This window comes from Caretta caretta, chromosome 1 (assembly GCF_965140235.1).
Source record: "Caretta caretta isolate rCarCar2 chromosome 1, rCarCar1.hap1, whole genome shotgun sequence".
Taxonomy (NCBI): domain Eukaryota; kingdom Metazoa; phylum Chordata; order Testudines; family Cheloniidae; genus Caretta; species Caretta caretta.
Genome location: NC_134206.1, coordinates 269,123,075 through 269,141,902, shown reverse-complemented (window position 1 = coordinate 269,141,902; position 18,828 = coordinate 269,123,075). Strand labels below are relative to the sequence as shown.

The following is an 18,828-nucleotide window of genomic DNA, read 5'->3' as shown; positions in this document are numbered from 1 at the left end:
AAGGTGTGAATATTAAGCACAAAGTGCTTTTCTACTCTCAAGAGATGCACATGCTGTCTATTTTAATGCAAGTATGTCAGTAAAGTCTTGTTCTCCCGTTGAGCATTCTAGTTAGTTTGCAGCTTCCAGGTATAGAAAATTGTCTTATTGAAGCTAAATAGGAATTAAATTAGTAACAGAATGGTTTTGTTATATTATGAGCAAGAGAGCAAAGTTCATATTTCTAATGTAATGACTTTGTGGGAGGATATAAAAGTCCCCTTTGAATAGATACATAACCCATTTATTTCTTCTCCTCTAGGTACCAGATGGATAGACTGGTAGATATTGAGAACCTCTGTCAGGTTTTAGCCTATGAGCTAGTTAATCACATGTCTTTAGTTGCCAAAAAAGAGCATTTATCCTGCAGGAAGAATGGTTGAAAGACTATTGTTGCATTATTAATAAAAACGGAGACAACACAGAATCCCTGATGCCTCAGGACGATAAGGTGAGACTTAGGAAACAGTTTTATTTTATTTATTTTTTCAGCTAGTTTTGCATTTCCATATTTCCACAGGCAACTGTAAAGTGTGGAATATGAAATGCATACAGCAGCTCTGCAGTGAAAAATGACTGGAAGTGTTCCATGTCATATGAATACATTATCTCATTCATATTTCTGTTTTGTATTACATTCGCATAGGCTTACTCTGCAGCTTTGACTAGTAGCGCACAATACATGATGCTGTACATAATGATCTATGTCACTCATTTGAAAAACTGTGTAAGATAAAATAGTTTAGAGGAAACATCAAGCAAGATTAACATTATTCTTGTGAAAAAATCACTACTAATCAGTAGCTATAAACAAAAGAATGGATAGTGAATTAAATATGAAACTGATAACATATACTATATGCCTGACAATGACATATATGGAGGTGTTTTAAAGTTAACATCAAAACATCATGTAAATGTACCTAGATTATAATGTCAGGCTGTCTATTTATTGAATTAGCATTTAAATCTGTAGTGGCCAAGCCTGAGAATAAAGGCTAGCAAATTTGTCCAGTAATATTTAACAGGCAATGGAGCAAGGAGACCTAATGTGTGCAAGATATAAAGCAAATGAGAGTCCCTAGGCCTCAATATTTTTACCCTTCTAACTCTCACTTACAAGCAATCTATTTTCACTAACACATCTCTCAAATGGGAATGATTATTTTTGAACTATAGTACATTGTCTTCATATTTACTGTTTAACATTATATGGCACTAATATTGTTCAGAAATATTAACATAGTAAATCTTCATATTGTGTTACTAGTATGTTGTCTAATAGTAATAGAATGCAGTTTATTGAAATTTCTGGGCTATGATCATAATGTCTTAGGTAATTAGGTAAAAAGTGCACTTTAAGAAAAAATATATATCTTTTATTCAGTGTAATCATGTAATATTGAAATGAATCACAATATTGTTTTTAAATGACACATTTTTAAATCACTGAGGTTTTGGGGAGTTTCCAAGAAGGGCCATGGTTGTACAAACATTTATTTTTACCACTCAGTCTATAATTACTGGTAATCAGGATATTGAGACACAGCTTTAGTTGCAGAAACAACATAATTTAGAAAGGTTTCAGAGTGGTAAATGTGTTATTCTGTATCAGCAAAAAAAAAAAAAATGAGGGAGGTTGAAGATTTAACTTCCCTGGTCACTTAGTTTCAGACCTAAAAGTCACAATTCTCCAACAACAAAAACTTCAAAAACAGACGCCAACGAGAAACTGCAGAATTGGAATTAATTTGCAAACTAGACACCATTAAATTACGCTTGAATAAAGACTGGGAGTGGATGGGTCATTACACAAAGTAAAAACTATTTCCCCAAGCTAATTTTTCCCCTACTGTTACTCTCACCTTCTTGTCAACCGTTTGAAATGGGTCATCCTGATTATCACTACAAAAGTTTTTTTTTCCTCCTGCTGATAACAGCCCACCTTAATTGATTAGTCTCATTACAGTTGGTATGGCAACACCCATTTTTTCATGTTCTCTGTCTCTATATATCTTCCTACTGTATTTTCCACTGCATGCATTCGATGAAGTGGGTTTTAGCCCATGAAAGCTTATGCCCAAATAAATTTGTTAGTCTCTAAGGTGCCACAAGTACTCCTCAGGTTTTTTTTTGATAATTTAGAAAGGGTCTAGTACAGTAGGTGAAATTTGGGAGTGTTAGTAGGCAGGTTGCAAGTCATTTAGGATTTTATAAATCCAAGACAATGTGTTAAAATCCACCTAGAAACCAACAGATAGCCAATTCAGAGAATTACATCACTTAATAAGCAGGTTGCCACATTCCACACTAGTTTCAGTTTCTGTGTTGATTTAAGATAAAGTTGGAAGAAGAGCACATTGCAGTGGTCTAATCTCCAGGTAACAAAGACATGCATCAGAGCAGCAAGGATCTACATCTGAAAAAAGTCATATTCTCCTGGCCAAGTGATGATGAAAATGGTCATTCTTGAAACTGCTGCTGTATGTTAATCTAGCAGCATTTTGAAGTCTAACAATCCCACCAGTTTATGAGTTCTGTTAACAAATGGCTGAGACACATCCTCAATATAAAGTAGGCAAACATCCTCAGTATAATATGGAAGGTATCTTTGCCATATCTACTGGTTGCTTCCCTCAAGTTACCAGCATTACTTTACCATGACCAGTCTTATCTGGATTGAGTTTCAGCCAGTTGCCAATGATTTCAACCAGCAGTTTCATCCATTTCCTGATCTCAACCAAACACTGGACCAGACATTCAACAGCAGTGTCTTGGTTAGGTGAGATTGATACACTTTGACATCATCACCATATTGATAACTCTGCAGCCCATACCTCCTCACTCACCCTTTCAACAGGGGAGACAAGATGAAATGCTGTGAAAATCCAGATGATAGTTCTCCTAAAGATGAAGAGCAATTGCACAAGGTCTGGAAAAACTACCAGGAAGAAACTGAGCTGTCCCAGAGCAGTTGTGTCCAAACTTGGTATGCTTTTCATGTGAGTTATCAGAACTTTGTGATCATTGCTATTATGTGCATCTGATGGATCTAAAAATAGCAGCGTGGACACCCCAATCTTCATCCTTACCCAGGCTGCAGGATCTTTCATTTACACCGCACCTCAGTTTCTGTCCTCTTATTCCAGTCATACTCAGAATGACAAGGGGTCATGTGAGGCATCTAAAGGCTCTAAGAGTTATCTCACCACAGTTTTCCCTGTAGTCTTAAACAAAAATAGAAGATTAGATAGTGGAATGTTGTTGGCCAGATTGCCAGCATGAAGTGATGGTTTCTTGAGCAAAGGTCATACAACAACTTCCATAAGAAAAGACGATGCCCTACCCTCCCTTAGGAAGGAATTGACAGTCTTGACTAGTGATGAGCCACGTTCTTTCCTCACTGACCAGAAACCAGGAAGGACACTGGTTCCAAAGGGAGGTTGTGGAATGGAAGACTTGTGACAATGCCTCAATGAACATCACTGACTTAAATTCAACCAGAGAGAATTTATCATTTGTCCCTTCCTGCATTGAAGACCTTGCCAATGAATTTTAGCTTGGACGTGGAAGGCTTGCATGGTCAGCATTTAGATCTGACTTAATTCATTGTGACGTAAAGCAGTCAAATGGAAACCTAGAGGTACGTGGTGAGGATATTTTCAATACTTCCAACTATTTGTTTATGTATTATTGCAGGTGCAATCAAATATGGTGTTGATTTTCTTCAGCTGAAGAGTTTGTCATTACCTTGGGAAAACAAACTCTCCATTGCACACTCAATTCCCTGTGGATAGCTGAGGATTGCTGTAATTTTGAAACCAGTGTTCCAATTGAATGTCTGTGTGGGACTTGACCTATATGCTATATTAGGTCAATGTCCTAGTTTGAGGATCTTCTCTTATTATTCTGGGCCGAGTCTGCCCGCTTTCATGGTAACTAGTAAGAACAAGTCTATGGGATTTCCTGTTAATGTTTGGTGCAAATGACTTGGTACTAATGTAAAGAAGACTATATCCTTTTATTTATCTAGCTTGCCATGCATAATATATTCATATGGATACTTCTCTTTATCTTAACGGTCCTGGTTTGGCTGCCTGTGGTTCACCATCTATTTGGTTTTTCCCTAACTCTCCCATATATTGTCTGTGGAAGGGATTTCAGCATTCAACTGGAAATATGAAACAGCCTAGGAATTAGTGTCTTTCTAGTTTAGAGAATTTGTTTGTGGAGACTGTCCTTCATACTTCTTAATCTTCTTTCCAAGAACCGGAATATTTTATCTTTAGACAAGGAAAAATTATTTGCCTGTTATTTTGCTCCTCTAAACTTATAATTTGACAAGATTCATAATTGCCCTCATGCCTTCTCCTCATACTTCATACTTGAATATTTTCCAGTGACTGACTTAATGCTCATTCTCTCTCTCATGTGTGTGTATTTATTTATTTGGGTTCTAAATTATGCTCAGGGGATGGGGAGCTCTTTACCTCTCACTCATGAGGGAGCCAGGCTCATGGGGAACAATTCTAATCACTTGTCCACAGACAGTTACACCTTTACATTCAGATTTCCAATAAGAAAATATGGTTGTGCCAGTTTCAGGATGGGGAGTACTTGTGGCACCTTAGAGACTAACAAATTTATTTGAGCATAAGCTTTCGTGAGCTACAGCTCACTTCATCGGGATGCATCCGAGACCTGTCAAGATGGGGTTTCTCGTTCTGTTACGTAAATTTAAATTATTTTTTCTGCTGTGACTGCCTACTAGTATTTTTCTATATTTACTTATTCTAATTGGGATTATTATGCGAGGATTTCTCGCTATTATCCTTTTATTTTTAATGTGTATGATAATCACTTGACCTTATGTCTAACTTTATCGTTATTGTAATTTAATTAAAATGTTACGGCCACCATCAGTCTCAGACAGACAGTTAGAACACGGACCTTGCCGTAATTTATTTCCTATTCAACTACAATTTTTAATACGTAAGCAATAATATAAATAATAATCACCTATCTTGAAATCTAGATATGATCATACAGAATACCACCAGTCTGGTCCTCCACTGGTGCTACCTGTTGCTGAGGAATGCTCATTGTGACTCTGACCACAGATAAGGTTTGTTTCTGGTCCTCCGTCAAGCCAGGAGCAAAACATAATCTTCCAAAAAAAAAAATAGCCTGATGGTGCTAGACAGTATCACTCATATCTGCATGAAGTCCTGGCCTGTGCTATTCTGCATACATGCGTGGTCATGAGACCATAGTTAGGGTTGCAGCAGAGATTTCAGTTTAACAGGAAATACTTTGGGATCTCTGCTGAAAGTCTGGGAACAGAAATAAACAAAACATAGATAACCTAATTTGGAAGGGGTTTAGTTGTCTGTATATATAATATATAGGCCTGTTTTGACTAAATTAATTGAAGAAAACGCCATATTCTACTATTTATTTAGTTTAGTGAGAACAGTATTTACACCAACAGCAATATCTCCTGTCAAGTGGATGGGCTGGTATTTAAAAGTTTTGTTCAAATATGTTTATGTGCTGCGATTATTTTGTGGATTTAGAGGTCACCATGGACATAGATAGGGCATTCTTCCTTTCCTCCTCATTCGGTACTTGCGTAAAGTGACCTAGCAGACTGTCAAGTTGCATATTGCCATAATGAGCAACGTTTTAATCACTGGAGCTGCTGTTGCTATAGCCTGGTGACTCAAGCATCCTGGAGTTCAATGGCAGCTTCATGCATATAAATCTGATTTTTTATTCACCTTTGCTACTAAAGACCCAGAACTAACTAAGCACTCCAAAGGGCCAAAGTACTGTAGGAGCTTCCTTCTATCACACTAAATGCGCAAGACCCAAAAGCATGGATCCAGTGAAATGATAACTTCAGAGAAGCAAAATTAGAGAGAAATAATTTTCCCATATGGGGGGCATTTTCAGAAAACTTTCAAAAAGAAATTTGAGTTTTTTAAAATTCTGACAGATTTGTAAATTAAATTTGAATCTCGTTCTGCACAGGTGAAAGATGGCTGTCTTAAGTCACTGGTCTTTTCCTCACTGAGCATTTTTAGGCATTTTCAACCAGCATGCCAATTAGATCTGCCCTGACTAGAGTTAGATGGCACAGTGATAAACATGCCTGTGATCAGTCTACTGTGTCACTTCCATTAGTGCTAATACCGGAGGATCAGCATCAGTGATGGAGCAATAGTGGGAGAATTTCTAACAATGCTCAGTTTATACGCAGTCACTGCACCACCTAACTCCTGTATGTTAGCTGTGTATATACTGTGATACTGGTGAGCTGTAGCTATCGTCATAACTAACTTAAATTTTGTTTTTGTTTGGCTTTCTCTGCTCTTTTCAGTCCAGTGAGTTACCAGTGATGTTCTTACAGAAAAGATCAGGAATGGAACTGACTGGGTTGAAAAAAGCCAGGATTTCTTTCATGTATTGGAATTATTAGATTTGCCAAATAATTTTGCTCCTTTACTTGTGAGTACAGAAGAAATCGCTGCAAAATATTTTCCCTTGTCACTGCTGCATCTTTAGTAACATGAGTATGTGTAAGTTAGGCTAGTAGTAGCTCCTTCTTTCCATTCTTTGTTTTTATTTTTCCATAGTCATTTCTTCCCTCTTTTCTATTTCCACACCAGTCCGATATGTACATGAGACTCAATGTTATTGAATATAGAGACAGAATCAGCAACTCCAGACATTTGTGTATATAATGGGTTATTCAATACAAGGGACTGGCTAAATAAGAAGTCATGTCAAAAAAAAGCCAATTATCTGAATTCGAAACCGTATAGCACAGCATGTTTACATTAAGCTTTAAAATAAAGTTTTCCTTTTCTTGAACTCTATTTCCATTCAGCTTCTTTTAAAAAAAATCATCCAATTTGACCTTCTGTATAATACAGGTCATGAAATTTCACCTAGATAGTCGTGTGCTAAGCTCAATAATTTGTGTTTGACTAAACCATATCTTCCAGGAAAGCATTCAAACTTGATTTGAAAACATCAAGAAATGGGAAATCTACCACTTCTCTTGGTGGTTTGTTCTAATGGTTAATTGCCCTCACTGTTAAAAATCAGTGCCTTATCTCTGATTTGAATTTATCTGGTTTTAATTTCCATCCCTTGGTTCTTATTGTGCTTTTTTTGCCAGGTTAAAGAGCCCTTTAATACCTGGATTTTTTTTCCCCGGGAAGGTACTTGCACACTGTAATAAGTCTGTCTTTTTTTTATAAGCTAAACAAACTGAGCACCTTAATTTTCTTACTGTAAGGTATTTCTTCCAGTCCTCAAAATGATTTTTATGTTTTTTTTCTGAATTCTCTTCAGTTTTTCAAAATCCTTTTTAAAATATAGACACCAGCACTGGACATATTATTCTAGTTTGTCTCACCAATGCTGCATACAGCAGTAAAATCACCTTCCATTTCCTACTCATTACTTCCCTATTTATATATCCAAGGATGTATATGCAAGCCCTTTTTGCCACAGCCTCACAGTAGGAGCTCATGGTCAGTTGTTTGTCCACTAGGTCTCCTAAATCCTTTTCAGAGTCACTGCTTTACAGGCTACATCAAATATGATGTCTTTTTTTTTTTCCTCCCAGTTTTACCACCCTCTGTTTTCTCCTTTTTCCCATCATTTCTCCACATTTGCAATATCTTGTCCCTATCTTTTTACCTTCTCTGTTATCTCAAAATCCAGTTTTTGGATGCAAGTCTTCTGCATTGAGGTGGTGGGCAGGGCTCTACTCTGCTACAACCACTTAGTTACATTTAGTGGAATATTGATTTTTCAGCATGTGCTGTAAAAGTCAATATTTCAGTAGACAGAACAAAGTGGAATCATTATTACATGGGTCAGTCAGTCATATTACATATATGACTTCAGGGCCATGCTTAACATAGATAATTGGCCTTCTCCAGTCTTCTCCTTGTCTGTTCTCTTCTTCACACTTGACAGAGAGAGTTCCAGTCTCTCAAGCAGCTTCTCTCAGGGTGGTTCTCTCTTGATGATCACTTTTTCATCCAGATTAGCCACCATAACTTTCCTCTGTCATTCAGTTTTTTTACATAACAGTTAATTTGGGTTCTTCCTCCCCAACCTTGCCCATATATATTTCTTGCACACGCTTCCATATTGCTACTTCTATGGCTCGGCCTATGACAGCGCAGATTCTGGGTTCCTACTGCTCACTCGCTCCGACAGGTGATGACCAGTCACCACCCAGCATTTTCTTGCCCTCTAGAGCTCGCCTGCCACTTCGCCAGTTTGATTTCATCCTCACTCAGAGTAACACACAGGGATGCAACCTCTATGGCCTCTTCTGGCTGCCATTTGATCTCTTCTTAGGAGGTGTTGCTAAGAAACAAAAGAAAAACCCTCATCTGCGCCTTTTATCCCTGGTGTCATAAGCATTTTTTTAATCTCCCTATGAGTAACATCCACTACCAGAGTAAAGCAAGCCAGCCATTTCTGGAGCTGGGAGCAGTTTCTGGAGCTCGGGCTGGGGCTGACAGACCTTTTAAGGAAAGAGTGGCCCAACCAACAGCAGTGATAGCAGGCGTGTCATCATCCCAGGCTGACCCGGACTGCCCCCTTAAAGGCAGTCATGGTGTTGCAAGTGAGCCCTTACTTGATTTTTCCCTCACCCAGGGTATCAATACGTCCAGACTGACTGTTAGATGCTAAAGAGCACCCCAAGTTGGAGGGTTTCATTTCTTAACCGAAAAGCCAAGGCAAGCCATAAACAAAACGCTGACTCCCACATCTTAGCTTGGTGACCCGGTCATTCTGTGTTCATTTGTCCCCGAACTGAGTCTAGTGTTCACCTCTATCCAGACTCTTCACCAGGGGTTCTCTCAGTTCCAGTCCCTCCCCTGGTATTAGACCTCTTGCTTCTTATGGAGTAAGACCCTGCTCTGGAGTCAGGGGTCCAGGCAGGTCCATCCACTGCAACTCTTCCAGGGACAGCGGGTGATCCTTGCCAGGCTGGGCTGCTGGGCAGAGTCTGGGAGACCCGTGGCTCAGACCATGCCCTCTTGGATGCCTGCCATATGCAGCCCTCTGTCTAGGAGCTCCCCCCCAGAGGCACCTCTTATAGACTCTCCATTCTAGTGGGTTACCTGGAGAGCTCACCCTCCAGGTTCCCTGCTTAGCCTTTTGACTCAGGCATCTCTTGGGATCTCCTCTCCACAACAGCCTCCTGTTTTCCTTGGGAGTCCCCGCTTCACTGAGCTTGGAGTAAACTTTATTAGTTCCAGGGGCTCATTTGCTAATCAGCCACCTGGGGCAGTTAGCTATCCCCAGATGAGGCCTTCACATGGCAGACTGATCCCTAGCTCCCCATAAAGGCAGCTGCCCCATAATAGGTTGTGTGTTGTGGGAGGGGGGGAGGTATTAAATGTTGTTTTTTTTTAAAGAATATATTTAGATTTTTTTAAAAGGGTTTAATATAGAGGAATAATATAATTAGCAGTTTACTAGCGCAATCGTATCAAAAGTTGTCATGAAAGATAAGTATAGTATACCAGGATTTCAAGAGTTCATCACAAGCACAGTACATAACTTCTAGCAACCTTCTCCTCTTTAGAATAAATTAAACAAACCTGTAGTGCAACAATGAAGGACATATGTCAATGTAATGACTGCTTTTTACATTAAGGGAATGCAATAAAGTGCTATAATTGTATAACATCTCTGCCTGGGTAGAGCTTTTTTTCACTTACAGATTTATGTATGTGCTCTGTTCGTGTTGTTTCATGAAAAAGTTTTTAAAAACTGTTTCAGGTAAATCATGTTAACAAATATTTTATTATGACTTCTATTTTTTTCTATTCCAAGACACACGCCTGGGCGCACACCCAGCAGCAAAACCCAAAAACAAACCTTTAAAATGGCATTAAGGTTAAGTGTATGTATCAGTCATGTAAGGGTTAAAAACATTAAATAGATGGTGTAATTATCTCAAAATCAAGCATTACAAACCCAGGAAATTCAGAATTGAGGTTATACTTAAAAGAAATCCAAACACTAAAGAGACACTTCCAAAAATGTAACTCTTCTCTTTACTGATGCCATGCAATTATCATATAATTATAATTAAGGCATTCAGTGGTTGTGGTCCCAGAATAGATTAAACTAATTCTTAAATTTGTATTCATTTTTTCATATTTTCCTCTTCTGGATATCACTTTAGGGCACAGTTGAGGTTGTTTGATTGTGTTTTTCTTAACCTGTTTGGATTTCTTTATTTTAACTTAAATTAACTCTGAATTTCCTGGAATTATAATGCTGGGTTTGGGGATTATTATTACATCTCTGTGTTTTTTTTACTTTTACATTTTTGATATGTGCTCTCAACCTTAACTCCACTTTAACATAGTTTTCGTCTTTTAGATACCGTGGGGGAGTGTTTATTAATTGTTAAAAGTTGCATAAATGAGCACTAAACAACAACCCGAAAAAGAATACTATCATGTGACATTTTGAATGATTTGAAGATATGTAATACCAACCTTAAATTCTTTATTAATTTTAACTTTTAAGAGCAATTTCACCTGTAAAACAGAGCAGCACAAAGCAGCCAAAGTGAACTAATGAATACTAATACTAATGATACTAATGAATCTTGCAATTGGCTTGTTGGCTTAGAGGACTTTCTGAGTGAGACCAGTGCTATGTGAAGGAAGGGCAGAGGGAGCCAGTTCCCTCAGTTCTAATGTCTTTCCCCAGTGCTTCTGTCTCCGTTTCCCCAGCAATGTTGTTGGCAGCACACAGTGGAGCCAAGGCAACAGTGCCACGAGGAACCTTTCAAACACTGATGTCCAAGCTAGCATGCAGTCATGGAACACTTAGGGTATGTGTACACAGCAAAGAAAAACCCATGGTTGGCCTGTGCCAGCTGACTCTGGCTCGGGCTGTGGAGCTATTTCACTGCTGTGTACCCTTCTGGACTCGGGCTGCAGTTTGAGCTCTGGGACTCTCCTACCCCTCAGGGTCCTAGAGCCAGCCACGGGTTTTTCTTTGCTGTGTAGATATACCCTTAAAGAGCAGTGATGACTGGGCCAAGTAATTGACGAGTGAGAATCCTTGAGTCATAAATCCAGTCTCTTATACTACTGACGCATTATAATCAATAGAATTGTTGCATGCAAATTAGCAATAGAGGAAGGGTGGAGATTGGTTCAGTTACCTATACTGTCACAGTGGTTGTTGACCAGATCCTGTCTGGAGCCTAAAATATCATGACAAGTAGAAAAAATAATCACTAATAACTTTACTTACAACTTATTTTCTTCAATATAGCCTTTGCACATTACAGTTATTTTTAACTATATGGAAGAAAATTCCTAAAAGACCCAGTTTTTAATTAACTTTAACTCATACATTAATTAGCATATGGTACATTTTCAGAAAATTCATAGTCAGAGTATTGATGAAGCAAGCGGGGGGAGGATACAGTGTCTTTTCAAAGAGTTCGTATCACTTCTTTATCTGCAAATCAGAACTTTCCTTGTGTGTCATTACTGCACATTACTTCATTTAATAATAAAGAAGGCAATGGCTTTGTCAGACAGCTGTATTAACCTGTGATTTTCATCTGGCTGCCCCATTTTAAAGGGTGTGGTTAGGATTTCAATCCGTGTTGTTCAAAAAATGAAACACAGTGAGAAGTGAAAGGTGTCAACTGTAGTCGCTCATACTTCATTTGGGTTTGGTTGGTCAGCATCCATAGGCAGCATGAATAACAGACTGGTCCTAATTTCAGCTGTATACATAATATCTTACTCTTTCAGTTTGTGGATAAGAATGGGAACGGTTTGTGGGAGAGGTTTTCTTATTTCAGTAGTCAATACCAGCAACATCAAAAAGCTCACCTAATGTATTCTTTGGCAAGCCACAAAGCCACAATGAAAGCAGATTTCCAGGTTTGCAGTTTACTGGAGCACCTAATGTAAAGTTTTGCTGCTATGCCATATGTAGGGTGAGGTTTGGTCATGTCAAGTTCCCTGTAAGTCCTGAAGTGAATTTTTTCTATTTAGATTTGGCTCTTCTTCCTCTGACTCTGGCCTTCTCCCAGCTTAGTAGTGCTGCTGTTGCTCAGGCAGATGGAGCAGCCTTATAGCGTTCCTACTGAGGCCTCAGAAACCAGTTTATGGCATGGTGCATGAAGGCCTACGCAAAGGCTGACGTTGCTGCCCAGCCCCTCTTTTCTTCACTCATGGTGATGGCAGTTCTTTTAGGGTCCACCATTCTGTCCAGCGCACTGAGTCCTACCACAGGAAGAGATTAAAGCTGTACCCTGGGGGAAGAGTTGGGAGCTGTTTTTTTTTCATATTAGTGACAGGGCTTGTGACTAGATGTAATATCTTCCCGCATCTGGATGCCATACTGAAGGAAGAACTGAGGTGGCAATGGAAACAGGTCTCTTAAGAGCCACAGCCTCAAAGGAGGGGTATGGGGTTGTAGCAATGTCTCTTGAAAGCTTGCCCGCTTAGCTCAGTGTTGCTGGCCAATTCCTGTAGCCACTGTGAATGAGAGAGCCTCGTCCTGCCTCTTTGAGCAACAGCACATACCAGAGAAGGAAGGGAGGATCAATTGTACATAGAGAAACCCTATTTCAAGTCTTTACTGAGTGCCAGGAAGAGATATGGAAGGAAATGTGCGCTCTTCTCTGTGGAGAAATGAGCATCACCCACACCACTGGCACTCTCCGCAATCACCATTCTGCATCCTAACTAGTCTGTACTGGTATGTCCCCTGCTAGTGTGGATGAGTGAAGTTCCGCTGTGTGTGTCATTGCAGTGAAATATCTGTGATATTGCATATCCATCTTTATTCTTTCAGTACCCGTTGGCCTCAAGCCAGTGAATTGAGTTTGCAATGGACTTAACACAAAATGACAAAACATAGGAAAAGAAGTATCATTCTTGACTATGAAACTTTTTGATTGGGTGGAACGTGTAGGAAGAGGAAAACTCAGGCTGGGGGAAAACTGAGTGATATTTATTGTCATAGTCTGAGATGCAGTCAGCCTAATATGGTTTGGGTTATGCTTTGCTAGGGATTTTGTCACCAACGTTTCTTACTCTCTGTTTCTGTGGGTGGAATTACACAGAAAATGACATTCTGTCACCTTTACTCCCTTTTACTCTGTAAGCAGTCGCATTTATTTCATTTATTTGACTTGTGGTGGAGCAGAGCACTTTTCATTGTGGGTAGTGGTCACAGAACCTGACCTTAAATGGGGAAAGTCATACATTGCTCAAATAAATTATTAAAAAGGACTAGTCACAATTATACCTAGCTTCATATACAATATGTAAAAAGAGTAATAGAAAACAGTTTTCATAGGTTTTCATTTTATACATAAAGTACTCTTTCTACCTGTGACTAGGCTATGTTAATAAATAGTAATCGAAGGGGAAACTAGATGACTCAAGGATAGGCTACAGGAGTCTTTGATTTATGTATCACGCGTTCAAATCCAACCCAGACTGATAGTGATCAAAAGTTGTTACTAGCTGTGACTAGGCTCTAACTGGTCAATAGCAAAATGGGGATTAAGGACTTCTCGACAGAATAAAATAGTGAGGCAGGGCAGTTGTTTTCAGCAGGAAAACCTCCATTTGGGAATATTAAAGTCACATGAAATAAATAGAGTATTTCTCCACTGGAAATAAATTGAGCAGGATGAACTCTCTGAATCTGTAGCTTGCTTGCTATTGTAAATTGAGTGGGGCTGGAGACTTTGTATGGTACACGTTGTTTGATGATCACAGCTGCTGCTCATTTAGAATCAAGCCAAATGTTGCAAAATGTAAATTTAAGCTTGAACACTTTCTAAGCCACTTTGGCTGCCTTTTGAAAAACACTTTAGGCCTGAAGTCTGCTTTATTCATATCAATGGGAGTTTTTTATTAACTGTAATGGAAGCAGAATCAAGCCCTTATGTTGTAATTTTATTGCTGTTGTTGAGAAATAGTTGACCTAGAAGTTGAAATAATTTAATAATACAGAGAAAACAAGGTATATTAGATTCTCTTATAAAAAAAGGGAAGAAAACTCTTTAAATAGATTGTAACTCCTGCAGAGGGTATTTGCATTGTTACCTAGAAACATTGCAATGATATCACATTTCACTGTACTGCTTTATACCCAGGGAAAGATGAGGAACAAAGATGAACTACTTCTTTGCCTGTGTTGTTGTAACATATGTATCCACTCTACTTAGGAAGAATCTTTGGCTGACCTTGTTGAGGTGAATGAAGAATATGGCAGATGAAATGAGAATGAGGGGATTATGCATCTGAAAACCAAGGACATCCAGTTAAAGCTCATCTTATTTTAATCTTCATGGTATGTTCAGATTTATTTCACTTTGTCAGTAAGCTCATGTAAGATAGTTTAATTGAAAAATACCCTTTTCTCAGTGGGATTTATGCTTTCAAATAGGTAAAACTCAGTTATCACTATTGTGCAAATTATGTCAATAAGCCCAAGGAAAAATCAATGAGAATATTTCCCTCAGGGCCTAGCATACTGATTATAAAAATATTAATACTTAATACCTTTATTACTCTCATATCTCTGCAACTGAAACATATAAAGATCCTTCTTATCCATTTATAAGGAATATATGATGTGTGCAAGTCCTTCAAATGCCTGTTTGTTTGAGAAACATTTACATTTTGGACAAAAGTGCAAGAGGAAAGACAGCTGAATGCAAATTCATGTCTATCTTTGAAGGCATTATATATACATGTATACATATATATATATATAATGTAATATAATATACATTTTGTAACCATATGTGTAAATCTGACACACATCAGACCTGACAATGTAGACAGGAATATCTTACGTTTTGAACTATCTGTAGTAACACTTTGTCATTTTCTGTAATAAAACTTCAGCTTTCCTAGGATGAATTACAAATGTTTGCTCTCACACAAAGCATAAATATAAATGTTGACAGTGTCATGCAACACTAACTTCTGTCATCCTTACCAGTACTTGCCACTACATGTACAATAGCCAGTGAAGCTCATTTGTAAAATAGAAACTACACAGATTGCTTGGGGGGAAACATATGTCAGTGTTGCTGGATTTCTGTTTAGTTTGACTTCTGTTGTTTAAGAATGCAGAGATATTTTTAATTGAATTCTTTTTAGCTTCCTGCGAGGACTGCACTGTTTAATGGTCAATTATCATGTTCAATGTAAATTGATTTTCAAGAACTTTTTATTACTTGGCTACAAAGAAACTTGACCGATGTGTTTTCAGCCTGAGGATCAAATTCTTTTACAAAATGAGAAACTAGCATAAAACTAGCTTTAACAAATAAATAAATATGAAAAAAGGTCATATCCATATTGTCAGATACTTTCTTTTGGCCAATCTTATCCCCATTGAACTCAGAGGGAGATTTTTCCATTGATTTCAATAGTAGCAGGGCCTAACATGTAAAGGTGTCTTTGAGTATTTCTGACACAAGGGTGAAGGGGAGAGGGGTCATAGAAGACTCACATTTAAAGTATTCATTCTATGTATATATTTTTAAAAATAACAATTAAGGACTTTTACGATGTCGTTTTAGCACTAATGCCTCTCGCCCTGCAGACTTGGAGGTGCGGGGATTTGTCTGGGTCAGCAGAGGAAAGAAAACTGTTGTTCCCTTAAAGGATTGTGCCCCTGTTTAGAGTTGAGGAGTGGGATACTGTGGCTCATTGGCTGGAGCAGCACAAGCCTATTGACTCCCACACACTCAAAGGAAGGGCTAATAAACCCTTCCTCCGGCCCCAGCAGCACCACTTGCACAGGGAAGAAAACCTCCCCCATTGGATTAGAATAGCACTGGGTTTGGGGGCCTCACTGAATTTACCCCTGGACTGCCAGGTTGGCCAGAGTGGTGTGAGGTTTTTTTCATCTTCCTCTCAGCAGCCCAGGGACCCAGTGGCTCAGTTAGGTTGTAAAATTTATTTTGTTGCAACTTGGTAGGTGCCCAGTGCAGGTACTTGTTCAGAAGGGGGTCTGGTTCCCTGAACTGGAATTGGAAGCAGATTAGAAGATATCTCCTAAAGAAAGTGGGGAATTGGGTTCCTAATGTCTGGGTTCAGTAGGGAGACAGCCTGCTCTTCCCCACCCTCCTTAACCCTTATAGAAAGGGAGGATAATGGGGTCTCAGCAATATCACTGAGACCAGGTTAGCTGCTGTCAGCTCTCCACCAGATGAAACGGATTACAAAGGAATTACCTGCATTGGGCAAGTTAATCCCAGATAGCTCCCAGATGTATTACTTAAAAGTTGCAGCCTGGTTAAACCACATTCCTAGTGTCTTGTCTTTCTTCCTGTGGTGTATGGGATAATGCTTCATATTTGCCATAAATTGGATGCTTGCACCTTTTAATGAGTTTTGGCACAGTGGCCACAATTTTTGCAGAAGGAGATTTAATGACAAAAGAAAGACATAATACAATTAATTCTTACCATAAGAATAACCCTGGTCTATCTCTCAACTTGGGTAAGTTGTCCAAATCAAGCAATTAAAGAGATCCTCAGTTCCTCATAACAGTCTGCCTCATGCATTCAGCCTACTCAGGTCTGTATGGCTGATTTAGGCCTCAGTCCTGCAAGTGCACGTGCCTAGGCAGACCCCCATCTCTACACTCAGAAGTCTGCCCATTTCCCATTTTTTGTAACCTCACAAATCATCACCATTGTAGAGGATATTGGATTTGCCACCACTCCAACTGTGGCAGTATTTTCTGGTAGGTTTCTCTATGCTGTCTCACAAATTCTTCTTCTGTCATTTTGTTGGCCTTATAAGGAGACAAAAACATTTTCCTCCAAATACATTGCTAATTCTACTAACATTTAAAACACTGTACAAACTTATCTACAAGGTACAAAAATCTCTAACATGATTGCAACCTGAAATACACCTTTCAATATTAAACAGAATGGCAATAATTGCCTGATTGAGTAAAGCAAAGGATGGGACAGATTAATATACATTGAAAATCAAATATTATTTCACATAAATGAAATGTGCCAGGCAGTTGCAGTTTTTGCTTTTTATGCTGCAACTTTAAACATTATTTATTAAAACCAACAAAACAAGGGAATTAAACAGACTGGCATAATCGAGGCATAATATTGACGTGTTTTTGACAGTTCTGCCGATGGCAGTAGAAGGGAGGGAGGAAGGGAGACCCCATTCCTAAAGTAGTTATTGATACCTTTGTTAAAATTAAGGAGTGTTTTACATATTGTCTTTTGAGAATTTGACACTAGTTATTATTAAACTTACAGCTGGACCTTTTCTAGATCTTTTAAGTTACAACAATTTTACTTGTGCATTTTTCATATGGTCCACCTGAAGTCTTTGAACAGTGCCATAGTGCAGAATGTTGCTATTTTGTGAATACGCAGGCCTCTCTCTGCTTTATTTGATGCTTTACAGCGCACTCCAAAGCGTTGAGATATTCAGTGCCACCACACAATCTTTGTATTGTCTTACTACTTAAAACTCAACAGTGCTTTTGATACTGTCTCTTGTCTGGAGCAATGCTTTAAAGTAGAGGAGACTATTTATTCTTCCAGTGTAATATGAAAATGATAACAGAGTCAAAAATTCCTTTTTTGTACAAATTTTTGGGGTCTTGTCTTTAAAACCGAAAAGGGTTTCTTTTGGGATTTGAGTGTCTAAATCTATGGTCTCTCCAACATATGAAATGATAGGCCATTCAAAATGCCCAAATATTAATTTTTGTGGCATGTCTGTTGTATATTCATCTGTCAACCTTGGGTGAATTTTCTGGATTTCTATTAGCTTGTCCCAAACTGCTGGCAAGCTAAATTTCTCTAGCAGGCATCAATTCATTGTATTAAATGCCTGTTCTGCCCTGCAAGACATATTGATTATTTTTTTCTCAGCAAAGTGACAAATACCATTTTCATGACTATAATAGAGATTGATTACAATTTTATGGAACACAGAGGGAGCTCATCTTGCAGAGACAACCTTGGGGCATATAAAAATTGAAAAAAATCATTTGAATTAATAAAGAAATTAATGAATTCATCTGTTGCTGATGAAGCCAAAGCATTTTTGAGATAATGAAAATACTGTAGATGCATGGTCATTGCTGAGTGGGGACGCGAGCTTAAATGTATTTATAGCAGCTGGTGTCTGAAATCATTTGCAAAAATGCTAGTAATCAATCTTTAGGAGCCCAAAGTTAAACGGGACTTCAAAATCTTCTTTGTCTGTTAAAGCACATGTAATTATATAATGTATGACCAAAGTCATATCTTTATTGATACAAAATAAATCTGAAAAAGGGAGGGAAGAGTTTGAGCTTTTTGAGCTGTGTGATTTGTTTTAAGCATAAAAAGAACTAATTCCTTTAAGGCTTTTTCCATTTACTATAGACAAATGTTCCTAGATACTGATTTACTAATTGTCATGTTAACTTTGAACCAGATTCTTATACCCTCACACTTCAGCAGTTTACTCCACTATTAACTTCAGTGGGGCCACAGCGGGACAAGGTGTGTAAATGACGTTGAGCATCTACATCTGACACAGAGTTAGCTTATTCATGGCACTGATGCCACAGTAAAGTGAATTATAATAGCAACAAAACGTATGCTAGGCATTTAGGTTAAGACAGGATTTTAAATTCCGTGTGTGTATTATTTGTTTGGTTGTCTTAGTCCAATAATGTAGTATTTGCTGATAATAT

General features: G+C 38.4%; 1 long non-coding RNA gene across 6 annotated transcripts in view; it reads left to right on the top strand.

Moving 5' to 3' along the window:
• LOC125630061 (uncharacterized) overlaps positions 1 to 18,828 on the top strand; it is a 94,309-nt gene that overhangs the window by 32,781 nt on the left and 42,700 nt on the right. For all 6 annotated transcript variants that reach the window (XR_007354543.2, XR_012666416.1, XR_007354542.2 and 3 more), the window contains 2 exons: positions 302 to 490; positions 14,309 to 14,433. This is a non-coding gene — a long non-coding RNA (uncharacterized LOC125630061). The remainder of the gene's footprint in view (positions 1 to 301; positions 491 to 14,308; positions 14,434 to 18,828) is intronic.